Genomic DNA, 15,616 nt, shown 5'->3' with positions numbered 1-15,616 from the left:
GAGGTGGGCCAAAAAGGATCTTGCTGTGATTTATGTCATAGAGTGTTCTGCCTATGTTTTCCTCTAAGAGTTTTATAGTGTCTGGCCTTACATTTAGGTCTTTAATCCATTTTGAGTTTATTTTTCTGTATGGTGTTAGGTGTGTTCTAATTTCATATCTTTACATGTACCTGTTCAATTTTTGCAGCACCACTTATTGAAGAGGCTGTCTTTTCTCCACTGTATATTCTTGCCTCCTTTATCAAAGATAAGGTGACCATATGTGCATGGGTTTACCTCTGGGCTTTCTATCCTGTTCTATTGATCTATATTTCTGTTTTTGTGCCAGTACCATATTGTCTAGTTTACTGTAGCTTTGTAGTATAGTCTGAAGTCAGGGAGCCTGATTCCTCCAGCTCCATTTTTCGTTCTCAAGATTGCTTGGCTCTTTGGGCTCTTTTGTGTTTCCATACAAATTGTGAAATTTTTTGTTCTTGTTCTGTGAAAAATGCCAATGGTAGTTTGATAGGGATTGCATTGAATCTGTAGATCGCTTTGGGTAGTAGAGTCAATTTCACTATGTTGATTCTTCCAATCCAAGAACATGGTATATCTCTCCATCTATTTGTACCATCTTTAATTACTTTCATCAGTGTCTTATAATTTTCTGCATACAGGTCTTTTGTCTCCTAAGGTAGGTTTATTCCTAGATATTTTATTCTTTTTTTGCAATGGTAAATGGGAGTGTTTTCTTGATTTCGCTTTCAGATTTTTCATCATTATTGTATAGGAATGCCAGATATTTTTGTGCATTAATTTTGTATCCTGCTACCTTACCAAATTCATTGATTAGCTCTAGTAGTTTTCTGGTAGCATCTTTAGGAATCTCTATGTATAGTTTTATGTCATCTGCAAAGAGTGACAGCTTTACTTCTTCCTTTCCAAATTGGATACCTTTTATTTCCTTTTCTTCTCTGATTGCTGTGGCTAAAATTTCCAAAACTATGTTGAATAAGAGTGGTGAGAGTGGGCAACCTTGTCTTGTTCCTGATCTTGGTGGAAATGGTTTCAGTTTTTCACCATTGAGGATGATGTTGGCTGTGGGTTTGTCATATATGACCTTTATTATGTTGAGGAAAGTTCCCTCTATGCCTACTTTCTGCAGGGTTTTTATCATAAATGGGTGCTGAATTTTGTTTAAAGCTTTCTCTGCATCTATTGAGATGACCATATGGATTTACTCCGTCAATTTGTTAATATGGTGTGTAACATTGATTGATTTGTGTATATTGAAAACTCGTTGCGTTCCTGGGATAAACCCCACTTTATCATGGTGTGTGATCCTTTTAATGTGCTGTTGGAATCTGTTTGCTAATATTTTTTTGAGCATTTTTGCATCTATGCTCATCAGTGATATTGGCCTGTAGTTTTCTTTCTTTGTGACAACTTTGTTTGGTTTTCATATCAGGGTGATAGTGGCCTCGTAGAATGAGTTTGGGCGTGTTCCTCCTTCTGTTATATTTTGCAAGGGTTTGAGAAGGATAGGTGTAAGCTCTTCTCTAAATGTTTGAGAGAATTCGCCTGTGAAGACATCTGGTCCTGGGCTTTTGTTTGTTGAAAGATTTTTAATCACAGTTTTAATTTCAGTGCTTGTGATTAGTCTGTTCATATTTTCTATTTCTTCCTGGCTCAGTCTTGGCACGTTGTGTTTTTCTAAGAATTTGTCCATTTCTTCCAGGTTGTCCATTTTATTGGCATAGAGTTGCTTATAGTAATCTCTCATGATCCTTTGTATTTCTGCAATGTCAGTTGTTACTTCTCCTGTTTCATTTCTAATTCTATTGATTTGAGTCCTCTCCCTTTTTTTTCTTGATGAGTCTGGCTAATGGTTTATCAGTTTTGTTTATCTTCTCAAACAACCAACTTTTAGCTTTGTTGATCTTTGCTATCATTTCCTTCATTTGTTTTTCATTTATTTCTGATCTAATCTTTATGATTTCTTTCAATCTGCTATCTTTGGCGTTTTTTTGTTCTTCTTTCTTAATTGCTATAGGTGCAATTTTAGGTTATTTATTTGAGGTGTTTCCTGTTTCTTAAGATAGGATTGTATTGCTATAAACTTCCCTCTTAGAACTGCTTTTGCTGCATCCCATAAGTTCTGTGTCATCCTGTCTCCACTGTCATTTGTTTCTAGGTATCATTTTATTTCCTCTTTGATTTCTTCAGTGATAACTTTGGTATTAAGTAGTGTATTGTTTAGCCTCCATGTGTTTGTATTTTTTGCAGATCTTTTCCTCTAATTGATATCTAATCTTATAGCATTGTGGTCGGAAAAGATACTTGATAAAACTTCAATTTTCTTAAATTTACCAAGGTTTGATTTTTGACCCAATATATGATCTATCCTGGAGAATGTTCCATGAGCACTTGAGAAAAATATGTATTCTGTTGTTTTTGGATGGAATGCCCTATAAATATCAATTAAGTCCATCTTGTTTAATGTATCATTTAAAGCTTATGTTTCCTTATTTATTTTCATTTTGGATGATCTGTCCATTTGTGAAAGTGGGGTGTTAAAATCACCTACTATGATTGTGTTACTGTCGATTTCCCCTTTTATGGCTGTTAGTATTTGCCTTATGTATTGAGGTGCTCCTATGTTGGGTGCATAAATATTTACAATTTTTATATCTTCTTCTTGGATCGATTCCTTGAACATTATGTAGTATCCTTCTTTGTCTCTTGTAATAGTCTTTGTTTTAATGTCTATTTTGTCTGATATGAGAATTGCTATTCCAGCTTTCTTTTGATTTCCATTTGCATGGAATATCTTTTTCCATGCCCTCAATTTCAGTCTGTATGTGACCCTAGGTGTGAAGTGGGTCTCTTGTAGACAGCGTTTATATGGGTCTTGTTTTTGTATCCTTTCAGCCAGTCTGTGTCTTTTGGAGGGAGATTTAATCCATTTACATTAAAGGTAATTATCGATATATATGTTCTTATTCTCATTTTCTTAATTGTTTTGGGTTTGTTATTGTAGGTCTTTTCCTTCTCTTGTGTTTCTTGCCTAGAGAAGTTCCTTTAGCATTTGTTGTAAAGCTGGTTGGTGGTGCTGAACTCTCTCAGCTTTTGCTTGTCTGTAAAGGATTTAATTTTTCCATCAAATCTGAATGAGATCCTTGCTGGGTAGGGTAATCCTGGTTGTAGGTTTTTCTCCTTCATCACTTTAAATATGTCCTGCCCTCCCTTCTGGCTTGCAGAGTTTCTGCTGAAAGATCAGCTGTTCACCTTATGGGGATTCCCTTGTGTGTTATTTTTTTCCCTTGCTGCTTTTAATGTTTTCTTTCTATTTAATTTTTGATAGTTTGATTAATATGTGTCTTTGTGTGTTTCTCCTTGGATTTATCCTGTATGGGTCTCTCTGTGCTTCCTGTACTTGATTAACTATTTCCTTTCCCATATTAGGGAAGTTTTCAAGTATAATCTCTTCAAATATTTTCTCAGTCCCTTTTTTTTTCTCTTCTTCTTCTGGAACCCCTATAATTTGATTGTTGGTGCATTTAATGTTGTCCCAGAGGTCTCTGAGACTGTCCTCTGTTCTTTTCATTATTTTTTCTTTTTCTGCTCTGCAGTAGTTATTTCCACTATTTTATCTTCCAGGTCACTCAACCGTTCTTCTGCCTCAGTTATTCTGCTATTGATGGTATTTTCAAAGAAATTGTACTGAATCTGTATATTGCTTTGGGTAGTAAGGAAGGTTTTTTTTTTTTGGTGGTACACAGGCCTCTCACCATTGTGGCCTCTCCCATTGTGAAGCACAGGCTCCGGACGCACAGGCTCAGTGGTCATGGCTCACGGACCCAGCTGCTCTGTGACACGTGGGATCTTCCCAGACTGGGGCACGAACCCGCATCTCCTGCATCAGCAGGTAGACTCTCAACCACTGCACCACTAGGGAAGCCCCCTTCTAGAGTGTTTTTAATTTCATTTATTGTGTTGTTCATCATTACTTGTTTCCTCTTTAGTTCTTCTAGGTCCTTGTTAATGTTTCTTGCATTTTCTCTATTCTATTTCCAAGATTTTGGATCATCTTTACTATCATTATTCTGAATTCTTTTTCAGGTAGACTGCCTATTTCCTCTTCATTTGTTAGGGGTGGTGGCATTTTACCTTGCTCCTTCACCTGCCTTGTGTTTTTCTGTCTTCTCATTTTGCTTATCTTACTTTGTTTGCAGGCTGCAGGTTCATAGTTCCCGTTGTTTTGGGTGTCTGTCCCCAGTGAGTAATGTTGGTTCAGTGGGTTTTGTAGGCCTCCTGGTGGAGGGGACTAGTGCCTGTGTTCTGGTGGATGAGCCTGGATCTTGTCTTTCTGGTGGGCAGGTTCACATCTGGTGGTGTGTTTTGGGGTGTCTGTGGCCTTATTTTGATTTTAGGCAGCCTCTCTGCTAATGGGTGGGGTTGTGTTCCTGTCTTGCTAATTGTTTGGCATAGGGTGTCCAGCACTGTAGCTTGCTGGTCATTGAGTGAAGCTGGTTCTTGGTGTTGAGATGGAGATATTTGGGAGATTTTCGTCATTTGATATTACGCGGAGCTGGGAAGTCTCTGTGGTCCAGTGTCCTGAAGTTGGCTCTCCCACCTCAGAGGCACAGCAGTGACTCCTGGCTGGAGCACCAAAAGCCTTTCATCCACACTTTTGCAAACTTGCCCACCAATCATGCTCACCCAGTGCACCCATAGAGTCTGGCGCTGGGTAGGGGGCAGGCTTCAGGGACCTTTCTCACTCCCAGCCTCTCTCCCCCAACGTCCTTGGCATCCTCTCTGCTGCTCCCTCTTTCTCTGGGCTCCTGTTGCTCAGCGGGCTCCTGCCACTACCTGACGCTGGCACCTATCCCCAGCTGGCCGAGCCTGTGGAATTGGAAACCAGACACCCAACGCAGCAGTATGGGCGAGGGTCAGCCCGGAGTCTCTGTTAGGGAAATTTTTGACTATAATCTTTACCAGTATTTTCTTGTGTCCTTTCCCTATCTCTTCTCCTTCTGGGACCCCTATAATGCGAATGATGGTGTGTATAATGTTGTCCCAGGGGTCTCTTAGGCAGTCTTTATTGTTTTTCATTCTTTTTTCTTTATTCTGTTCTGCAGCAGTGAATTTCACCATTCTGTCTTCCAGGTCACTTATCCATTCTTCTGCCTCAGTTATTCTGCTATTGATTGTTTCTAGTGTATTTTTCTTTTCAGCTATTGTATTGTTCATCTCTGTTTGTTTGTTCTATAATTCTTCTAGGTGTTTGTTCTTTAATTCTTCAAGGTTTTTGTTAAACATTTATTACATCTTCTCGATCTTTGCCTCCATTCTTTTCCCGAGGTCCTGGATCATCTTCACTATCATTATTCTGAATTATATTTCTGGTAGGTTGCCTATTTCCACTTCATTTGTGTTTCTGGGGTTTTATCTTGTTCCTTTGTCTGGTATATAGTCCTCTCCCTTTTCATTTTGTCTATCTTTCTGTGATGTGGTTTTCCTTCCACAGGCTGCAGGATTGTAGTTCTTGCTTCTGCTGTCTGCCCTCTGATAGATGAGGCCATCCAAGAGGCTTGTGAAAACTTCCTGATGGGAAGGACTGGTGACTGGCAGAGATGGGTATTGCTCTGGTGGGCAGAACTCAGTAAAACTTTAATCTGCTTGTCTTCTGATGCGTGGGCCTGAGTTCCCTCCCCTTTGGTTGTTTGGCCTGAGGCAATCCAGCCCTGGACCCTACTTGTTCTTTGGTGAGGCTAATTGTGGACTTTGGGAGGGCTCACACCAATAGTACATCCCAGAAACATCCCAGAACTTCCACTGCCAGTGTCCTTGTTCTCATGGTGAGCCTCAGCCACACCCCTCACCCACACCTCTGTAGGAGACCTACCAGAACTAGCAGTTAGTTCTGGTTCAGTCTCCTATGGTGTCACTGCTTGTTGCCCTGGGTCCTGATGCACACCTACTTTGTGTGTGCCCTCCAAGTGTGGAGTCCCTGTTTCCCCCAGTCCTGTCAACGTCCTGCCCTCAGATCCTGCTAGACTTCAAAGTCTGATTCTTTGGGAATTCCTCCACCTGTTGCCGGACTCCCAGGTTGGGAAACCTGATGTGGAGCTTGGAACTTTCACTCCAGTGGATGCATTTCTGTGGTATAAGTGTTATCTAGTTTGTGAGTCACCCACCCAAAGGTAATGGGATTTGATTTTATTGTGATTGCACCCCTCCTACTGCCTCATTGTGGCTTCTCCTTTGTCTTTGGATGTGGGGTATCTTTTTTGGTGAGTTCCAGTGTCTTCCCTTTGATGATTGTTCAGTAGTTAGTTGTAATTCTAGTGCTCTCGCAAGAGTGCATGTACTTCTACTCTGACATCTTGAACCAATCTCCTCTCTGTTCACTAATTTGCACTGCCTTTCTGAGTTGTCTTATAGTTCATTGTATTCCTTCATGACAGCCATTTTGAACTCTCTATCAGTTAGATTGCATTAATCCATGACTTTAATTTCTGGAGAATTTTCTTTTTCTTTTTGTGAAACCATATTAATGTGTTTTTTCCTGGTGTTTGATGCGTTGTTAGTCTGCCAGCATATTTAAAGTAGTGAAAAATTTCTTCTTTAGGTAAAGCTTTTATTTTTTCTTGATTCTAACCATTCAACAAGTTAGTAATTAAAGGCCTTTTTTGTTTTCAGTAGGTGGTGCTATAGCACAAGTTTTTTGTTTCTCTTACCTGAACTGCCTCTAGTTGTTTTGAGAATCAGCATGGTCCACCCCACTGCCTCTGGCAGAGGTTTTGCCCAATGTCTACATTGAGGCTGCTTGTACCTCAAGGTGGCTGGTGCTTTGCTGCTGCTGTTCCTTCCTGGGACACTGGAATGGCAGGTGCTTCCATTGCTTCACCACCACAGGGTGAGTGGGGGAGAGGCCAGAGTCAGGGGTGTCTCTGCATTGTCCAGGTTTGTTGGATTAATGGGTGCTGTTGCTACAGGTGTTGGGTTAACAGAATCACGCTGGTGCCTCCGTGGCTAGAGGGGCAGGGTAGCAGGCCTTGGTACCTCTGTTACCAGGTTTCCTGTGGCAATGGTGCTGCTGTAGCTGGGAGGCCAGAGTTGTGTGCACTGTCTCTCCTGCTGCTACTGGGTTCTCTGGGACTGCAGGCTCTGCCACCACAGCCAGGGGTTTGGGGTCACAGGTGCCACCTCTGCTCCTCCTCTGGCTCTGTCTTCTCTACGTGTTCTGTACACCATTAGATGTATAGATGTATGGAATTCTTCAGTGTCCTGGTGTGTTGGGCAGAGACACTCTTCTTGAGTTATGGATGTTTTACTTGTTGTATGTTGAAGGGAAGAGACAACCGGAGCATCTCATTCTACCATGATGTTGACATCACTTCTGTCATGAATTTTAAAACTAAACAACATTTTAGAAGATACTGTAAAATAAATAATTAGTATTTTTATAGTTTATATGAAATTATCCTTGTCATTATAATCAAGGTGCTATAGTAGTAATTAAAAGAAAAATTTCAAAAATTATTTAACTTTTTTCCTTTATACTGTACATTTAACTTTATCAATGTAAAGGAACATAATTTTTTCCTCTGTATTAACATTTGAGAATTTTCATTTGGATATGTTCATATCATGCTAGATTTATACTTATAATCTGATTCTTAATATGTCATCTAAACTGATCAACAAATTATTCTTAACAGCTTTAATTTGTATTTATTTATCACTATTATTTTTCTGTTAATTCAATATAGAAAATATCCTCCTCATTAGCTATCTAGGCAGCAGGATAAGAACACATCAGAATAGTCACTCACAATTAAACTTCCTGCCTTATTTTCCATCAAGGTTTTTGTTTTCTCATTTTGAATTGGGCTGAGAAGGTATTTAATTCATATATTTAGAAAGAGGACTGCTAGCCAGGCATATCTAGCTAACTCAAAATGTTCAGTCATTTCTCCTTTAAGTAACAGATTATTATCTTGATAATTGACACATATCATATTTATAACTATATGCAGATGATATGGTTATTAATAAAGTTTTGCTATATTACAACTGCTTTAGAATCACTATATGGACCTATCTATATGTTATAATTACTTTAACAATGTGTTTATTGCCAGATGCGTATCAGTCAACTATGGCCACAATAATGTTGGACAAACAAACACCCCAAATGCAGTGGCTTAAAACAAAGCATTTACTTTTACTTATACATGCATACATTGGCTTAGGTCAGCTGATCTAGACTGAGTTCAGCTGGGCTTGACTCCAAATCACAGGCTGATTCTAAGTCAGGTTGACGTGTCTCTTACCATCTCTGGACCAGTGAAGTATCCAAGAATGTTCTTTTCATGGTATCTTATTCTGTTCCTGTTGCTAGAACAAAATACCACAGACTGGGTGGCTTATAAACAGTAAAAACTTATTGCTTAAAGTTCTGGAGCCTGGAAGTCAGAGATCAGGATGCCAGCATGGCCAGGTGAGGGCTCTCTTCAAGGTTGCAGACTTCTCATTGTGTGCTCTTATGACCAAAGGGGCTAGGGATTTCTCTGTGACCTCTTTTATAAGGCAATCTCATTCATGAGAGTTCCACCTTCATGACTCAGGCACTTCCCAAAGGCCTCATCTCCTAATACCATCAATTTTTGGGGTTAGGAGTTTAACATACAAATTTTAGGGGGATACAAACATTCAGACCATAGCACAGGGAAATGTCAGAAATCTCAAACCTTTGTTTTTATCATGGCTTTAAATGCCGTGTCATGGTGTGGTACCATTAATCATAGCAAGTCACATATTCAAGCCCAAAATCATAGGGATGGGAAAGTATACTCTGCCCACAGTGTGGGGAAAAGGGAGGAAGTATTTGGTGAACATAATCTAACTTATCACAATTTGGAGGATCTTTTTTAAAATTTGTGGTCTAAAATTCACTAGTAGGCAGAGTCTGTCTTAAAATCTGTCGTTGGAGGAATGTTTTAGAAGACCTCAGATATCTTGATGTAAGGCAACCTCAAACTGTGTGCCCAGAGGCAATATTGCAGTGAGGCTCCATTGCACCTAAAGTGCATATTTATTTCAATGTAAAACAATAAGCTCAGGTGGAACTTGAACATCCACAGAGAAACATGCCAGGAATCAAACGCTTAAATGAATAGCATATGCACAAATTGGTGACAGTCAGCATTCCCCTCTGCATATTTGTGAGCTCTTTGGAACTAAGGTAATACATACTTTTGACAGAAAATTCACTTTCTGTCAACTGCTCAATTTTACCTCAAATACTCCCTCTTATTTAACTTCCTTCATATGTGTTCATGCCTCATAGTGCTGTGGTTCATTTGGAAAAATTGTCTTAGAAAATAATATGCTATCAGTTTCTTGGTTGGATGTATAGAAGAAGGAAAAAAAATGAAGGGAATTGCTGTTTGGGTGACAGGTTTTCCATTTTTCACCAGGTAAGTAGCAGTGGGGTTTGTCCTTGAGAACATTAGAAAAGCCACAGGTAGAAGGCATTCTTTATCTATATAGGGGAAAAACAAGTGTTTACTTTGGATGTTCCACTGGAATATTTTGAATATTGAGGAAATGGAATATTGGAATTGCTCACAGAACTCTGTCTTTCCTGAGCAAATTTGATGTGTCAGATAGTCCTAAAACCCTCCTACCAGTTGATGATTGCACTGCAAAATCTATTGCTTGAGAAATGTGAGACGAAAAATGATGTCATCTTTCTGGTAGTGTAATAACCAAGTGAATTACTTAATATATTTTATACTCCCCTTCCCTTCTCATACACATACTATATTAAAATTTCGTTACCTAAGTGAAAGAATGAGCCTGCCATTAGCACAAATGAGAATTTTAGATTATAAATGTCAATGTTTATTGTGAGGCATAATGCATGTAAGGCTTTTGCAAGGTTGTTAAATGTATCGTGAGACAGATTTTGTAAATCATATTTTGCTCACTTCCTTATTATAATCCAAAGTAAATGTTACATACAAAGAAAAAAAGTGAATCATGTCTCATGCTGGGGTATGTTTCTTGAAAGCACATTGATTGTGTTTTAAGTATGTCACTACATAAGTATGCATGAAATGTATCACTTATGAGATGAGATTTTTGAAAGGAAGGTTAACTCTCTAAGTCAGGATGATGGGTTTATTAAAGGAGAGAAAATCCTTTGCCATGAATTTTCTAGGACCCAGACATTATAATTTTTAGATTGCATTTGATGCTCTGTTTCAGAGACTGGATACTTTTGGTGAATCATTATAAGGAACTGAATCTATATTTGGATGATTTGACACCAACACTTCAACTTTTGTGCATTATTGAAATAAGAGCCCAATTTAACCCTAGCTCTTGTCTTTCAAGAATTTAAAAAACACTCTAAGAATTTGTTTTAAATTTGCATGATGTTTTCATCACTTCCATACACAATTTCCAAAACAGAGGACCTAGCACCTTGGAGAAACTTAATAATAATTTGAATTGAAGTGAAATCTAGTTTGAAAGTCATCTGGAGTTAGTGCTTAAAGTTCTGGATTTTAGTTCCACTGGTACACTGGTGCAGGCAATAATAACATCAACTACCCATGTGTTTAACTATCCAGAACTTTCTGTGTTTCACAGTCTTAATCTGTAAATGGGGATAATTTCTTATCTCAAAGGGTTGGAGTGACAATAGAATAATTCAGCAAATATGAAATTATCTTTGAAAGACTAAAACACTATACAGATGTGTGGTAAAACTATATAACTTCTTACTGTGCTTTGAAGTTTGGGGTTAAATCTTTACTATAATGGTGACTTTTGACTACAACAATGGTGACTTTTGACTATATAAATATAATAGAATTCCAACAGACAGAGTCCAATTTATGTTACTGAGGTTTTGTTTTTCATTTTACTTGTTTCTTTTTGGAAAGACAACCGCATGAAATCTATCCCAGCCACAATAGGAGAATTTATATTTTTCCTAAGATAATTATGTTTTAATTTATATTACAAATATAATACATGTTGTATAAAATTAGGGAAATACAGTTAAACACAAAAATGCTGATAAAGAAAAAGTACAAAATTTAAATCACCTATAATCCATAACATATCTAGAGGTATAGCCTCACAGTTTTATTTTGAGTATGTGTTTGTATGTGTATATACACAAAAATACTCCTTTTCTTTCACAAAAAACTGTTTAGTGACTTAAAAAGTTTACTGTCCAACTTGGACATTTTTCCAAGCCATGAAATACTTTTCTTTTATGTATTTTCGTGGCTGTCCATATTGTTGTATGACTGTACCATACTTTATTTACCTATTCCTTATTGTCAAATATTTAGTTGCTTTCCATTTTTATTATTATGATAAATAGTGTTGCAGAGAACACTTCTACAGCAAGTTATTTACCAGAAAGTTGGTATATTTCTGCATTTATCCAAGTCATCTTTTTCATTTCTCAATGAAGTTTTATAACTTGCCTAGGACTTGGGTAGTATTTATATATATATTTCTTTTCACTTTATTAAACTACCTTATTAGTTATTAGTTTTAGAAGTGTTATTCTAGACCCTTCAGGATTTCCAAGTAGTTAAGAATGTCCAACTGTGTCTCTTTTTAGTATCTTTTATCCTTTATTGCAGTAGCTTACACTAAAGGACAAAGTCGAATAGTGATGATAGCAGACATTGTCAGGTTGTTTTCACTTTTACGATCACACTTCTATTAAAATGTCAAATGCTAGTTTGAGATTAGTATTATTTATCATGTTAAAAAGGGTTAGCAATACATTTTTTAAAGTATAGAATAGATGTTGGGCTTTACCAATGCCCTTTTTGACACCTAACAATCATACAGCTTTTGTCTTTTGACCTAATGACAGGATTAGTTCTAAAAAGGGTTCATGTAGCATAGTTAGCTGTGAAATTGTGGAATGAGGACGATACTCAGAGGTAGAAAAAAATGCTTGGAATATAGAGTTCCGAAGCTTATTCAATTAACCACTCTGTACAAAGTCATTTATCTCTTTCAAAATTTAGTTTCTTCTTTAAAATGGAAGCACTAAATCTCTCACAGAACTAATACTATGGACATGGAAGTGTTTTTTAGACTGTGATGTTTAAATATCAGCTTGGTCTCTATAATTTTATTTAGCTGCACCCTAATCAGTTTTCAAAGTCCAAACACTAGCACGGGGTTAGTGCTTCTTTTTGTGAAGAGTCTTTTGATTTTCCTAGCTGCAAAGTGGTTTTTTTTTTCTCCTTTTTAAAGTTTAGCTGAAGTAATACCCACAAAGAAGTGCACACATCATAAATTAAAACCTTGGTATTATGACAAAGAGGGCACAGTCATGTGTCTGCCTTCTAGCTCAAGAAACAGAACATCACCAGCATTCTAGAAGGGTAAGATATGATTCCACTTTTACGCTGTTAATTTCACCTGAATCTTTTCTGGACACCAGACTCTGGCTACTGCTCATCTGCATGATTAAGAAGACAGCATTTTGGCAGAAGTTTCAGGAGGAGGAGTCGTTAGGCATTTCAAATCAGGATTTGAGGACTAATCAAACACTAGGATGCTAGGGCCCTTTCCACAATAAAGAGCGGTCTTCTCAAAAGTCAACTCTTTGTTCCCTTCTTCAGCAGGTTTATTGCCTTCATCTTAATGTCCTGATATAAATAAAGTTCAAGTTGGTAAACATGAGACCATGCCTTGTCGTTTTGAGATTTCTTTAAAATGTTCTTGAATTTCTGATTCATATAATTCAGTGTGCTTGAATGTTTTAGGAGTTATCAGATTACTTCATTTTACTTCACAGACTCCTATGACTCAGCCAAATATTAGAAAAAGAAAAGAAGACCTAGAGAAGCAGGTTGCAAAAAGTCATTCGTTCAATTATCTAAATAAAATTCCAAGCCCCTTACTTTTTAGGTGAGCACCATCTGCAGTGTAGGATCTCAGTAACTCTTTAGCAAGTTCCATTTTTTAATATATAGTGCAATTTCTCTTTCAAGCTTGGGGAAAGGATGTTGATGTCTTGGTGGAAGGATGGAGGGGTGAATGACACTCCCTTAGAAGCACTGATTCTCCACTCTGTTGCCTCACATTGTGGCATCTGCTTATTAAAAATGCTGGAGGGCTTCCCTGGTGGCGCAGTGGTTGAGAGTTCGCCTGCCGATGCAGGGGACACGGGTTCATGCCCCGGTCCAGGAGGAACCCACATGCCGCGGAGCGGCTGGGCCCGTGAGCCATGGCCGCTGAGCCTGCGCGTCCGGAGCCTGTGCTCCGCAACAGGAGAGGCCGCAACAGTGAGAGGCCCGCATACCGCAAAAACAACAACAACAACAACAAATGCTGGAAAAGGGTCAGCATTTGGGAAAGCTGGTCAGTGTGTCTCAAGAAACTAAAGAGTAAGCCCACTACAGTTTTCCTGATTCCTACTACGGCATATGTAGTTCCGACATTTGAAATAAAGTATATTATTGTTATTGGGGAAACAAACCAACGATTCCATCATTACTGGTGAAAATATGTACACATTTCACACACCTCCAGTTTCGTGTGTACAAGAAAATGTAACATTTTTTCTGAACGTGTCTAATTTCCTGAAGACCTAAATACCATCTCAGCATAGCAGAGGCCATGTGGAATCTCCTGCTTTGCTTTTCTGCTGAAACAGTCCTCCCTTGTTGGAGAGACACTTCTGATTGCAAGGTGTAGTCAGATGGGTCATGGGTGGGGAATAGGGGTATACGTATGGGAGCAAGGAATTGTGGGTGAAAAGAAACTCTGGTTATTACCTAAAATTATTATCCCGTCACACAGACGTACAAGGCCAAATTGCTATTCACAGGACTGTAGCATAGAGATTCTGCACCAAACTGTTGAAAGGGAAATATTATTCTCTTCATTTTCTCTTTTCCTCAATCCCCACCCACTAACAGGTGAATAATTAGGCTCATTTCCATTTAATAATGCACTGTGTGGGAATAGATATGCATTTAGAGAGTGATTAACAGAGAAACTTGACACTTTTGCTTCTAGAAAAATAATGGTTGAGGATTTAGCAGACACACAGAAAACTACGGATATGCCAAATTCAGCCTGAGGGCTTAATATCCTGTAGAACATGGCTTCTCACACCAATCTCTTTTAGTAATAAGTTTCCTGCCCTAAATGATCCCAGGCAGAATAGGTGGAAATTTTCAATTGCTTAGAAACCATGGAAAGTAATAGACATGGCTGGAACCTTGTCTATCCTGGACATTTGTTTTTTTCTTTCCATGAGTGAATGTGAATTTTTTTTTTTTACATCTTTATTGGAGTAAAATTGCTTTACAATGGTGTGTTAGTTTCTGCTTTATAACAAAGTGAATCAGTTATACATACACATATGTTCCATATCTCCTCCCTCTTGCATCTCCCTCTCTCCCACCCTCCCTACCCCACCCCTCTAGGTGGTCACAAAGCACAGAGCTGATCTCCCTGTGCTATGTGGCTGCTTCCCACTAGCTATCTATTTTACATTTGGTAGTGTATATATGTCCATGACACTCTCTCACTTTGTCACAGCTTGCCCTTCCCCCTCCCCATATCCTCAAGTCCATTCTCTAGAAGGTCTGTGTCTTTATTACTGTCTTACCCCTAGGTTCTTCATGACATTTTTTTCCCTTAAATTCCATATATATGTGTTAGCATACAGTATTTGTCTTTCTCTTTCTGACTTACTTCACTCTGTATGACAGACTCTAGGTATCCTGGACTTTTTAAAGGAATTTTTTCTGGATGGTACATGGTCAGAGGTAACAGGCAGAGTGGTGGAGTTCAACATATCCATTATTTTGGATCCTGGTAAACTGCATATAAAAATATCAGCAGATTGAAGACTAGTTAAACTGAAGATTGAATTTGGTAAATGCTTAGATTATAATTGTATGGGTTTTGAAAAAGTTAGGGCCTTTGTTTGTGTAAAATTGCCCCCATTAACTGAAATATTCTCAATTAATGCTGTATGAAATCACATTTCTTTCCCTTACAAGTTAGTCCTGCTATTACATGTCCTTGTAACTGCTAACTTTTTGAAATTTTCTTTCTAAACGCCCCTCCCCACCAATAACTTACTTTGTGAAAAGGCAGACGAAAAAGAAGAGGGCAAAAATTTAAGTAAGGTTGTATTGACTTTCCTTGGGATGGCATTTTTATTAGGATTTATGAATGGTTGTGGAGAAATCATTTTAGAGTTGGAAAGGAATTTAAAGAGATCATCAAATACAAGTTCCTTATTTAATAAAAGCATTGCACACTGCACTATATATCAAATAGAATAAAGTCCAAAGCACAATATCTCATATGAATGTTACCTGTAGAGGAGAGTGATAGGCATACCATTTTCTATTTTTAGAAATATTTGGTCTGCATTATAAAGGTTATCTCAGAGACAAGAGTCACTATCCCTTGATCATTGATGTAGAAGGTAAATGTCTTTAAGGTCATTGACTTTGGGGTTGTCTGAGGTTGTCCTTGCCTGGGCTACTGCTGTTTGCATGGTCCCTTGTATGCTTGTCCCAAATGGTTCTCAGGTACTTATATTTGCAGCAGT

Source organism: Lipotes vexillifer, unplaced genomic scaffold, assembly GCF_000442215.2.
Source record: "Lipotes vexillifer unplaced genomic scaffold, Lipotes_vexillifer_v1.1 scaffold418, whole genome shotgun sequence".
Classification (NCBI taxonomy): domain Eukaryota; kingdom Metazoa; phylum Chordata; class Mammalia; order Artiodactyla; family Lipotidae; genus Lipotes; species Lipotes vexillifer.
This window is presented reverse-complemented; position numbering follows the sequence as displayed.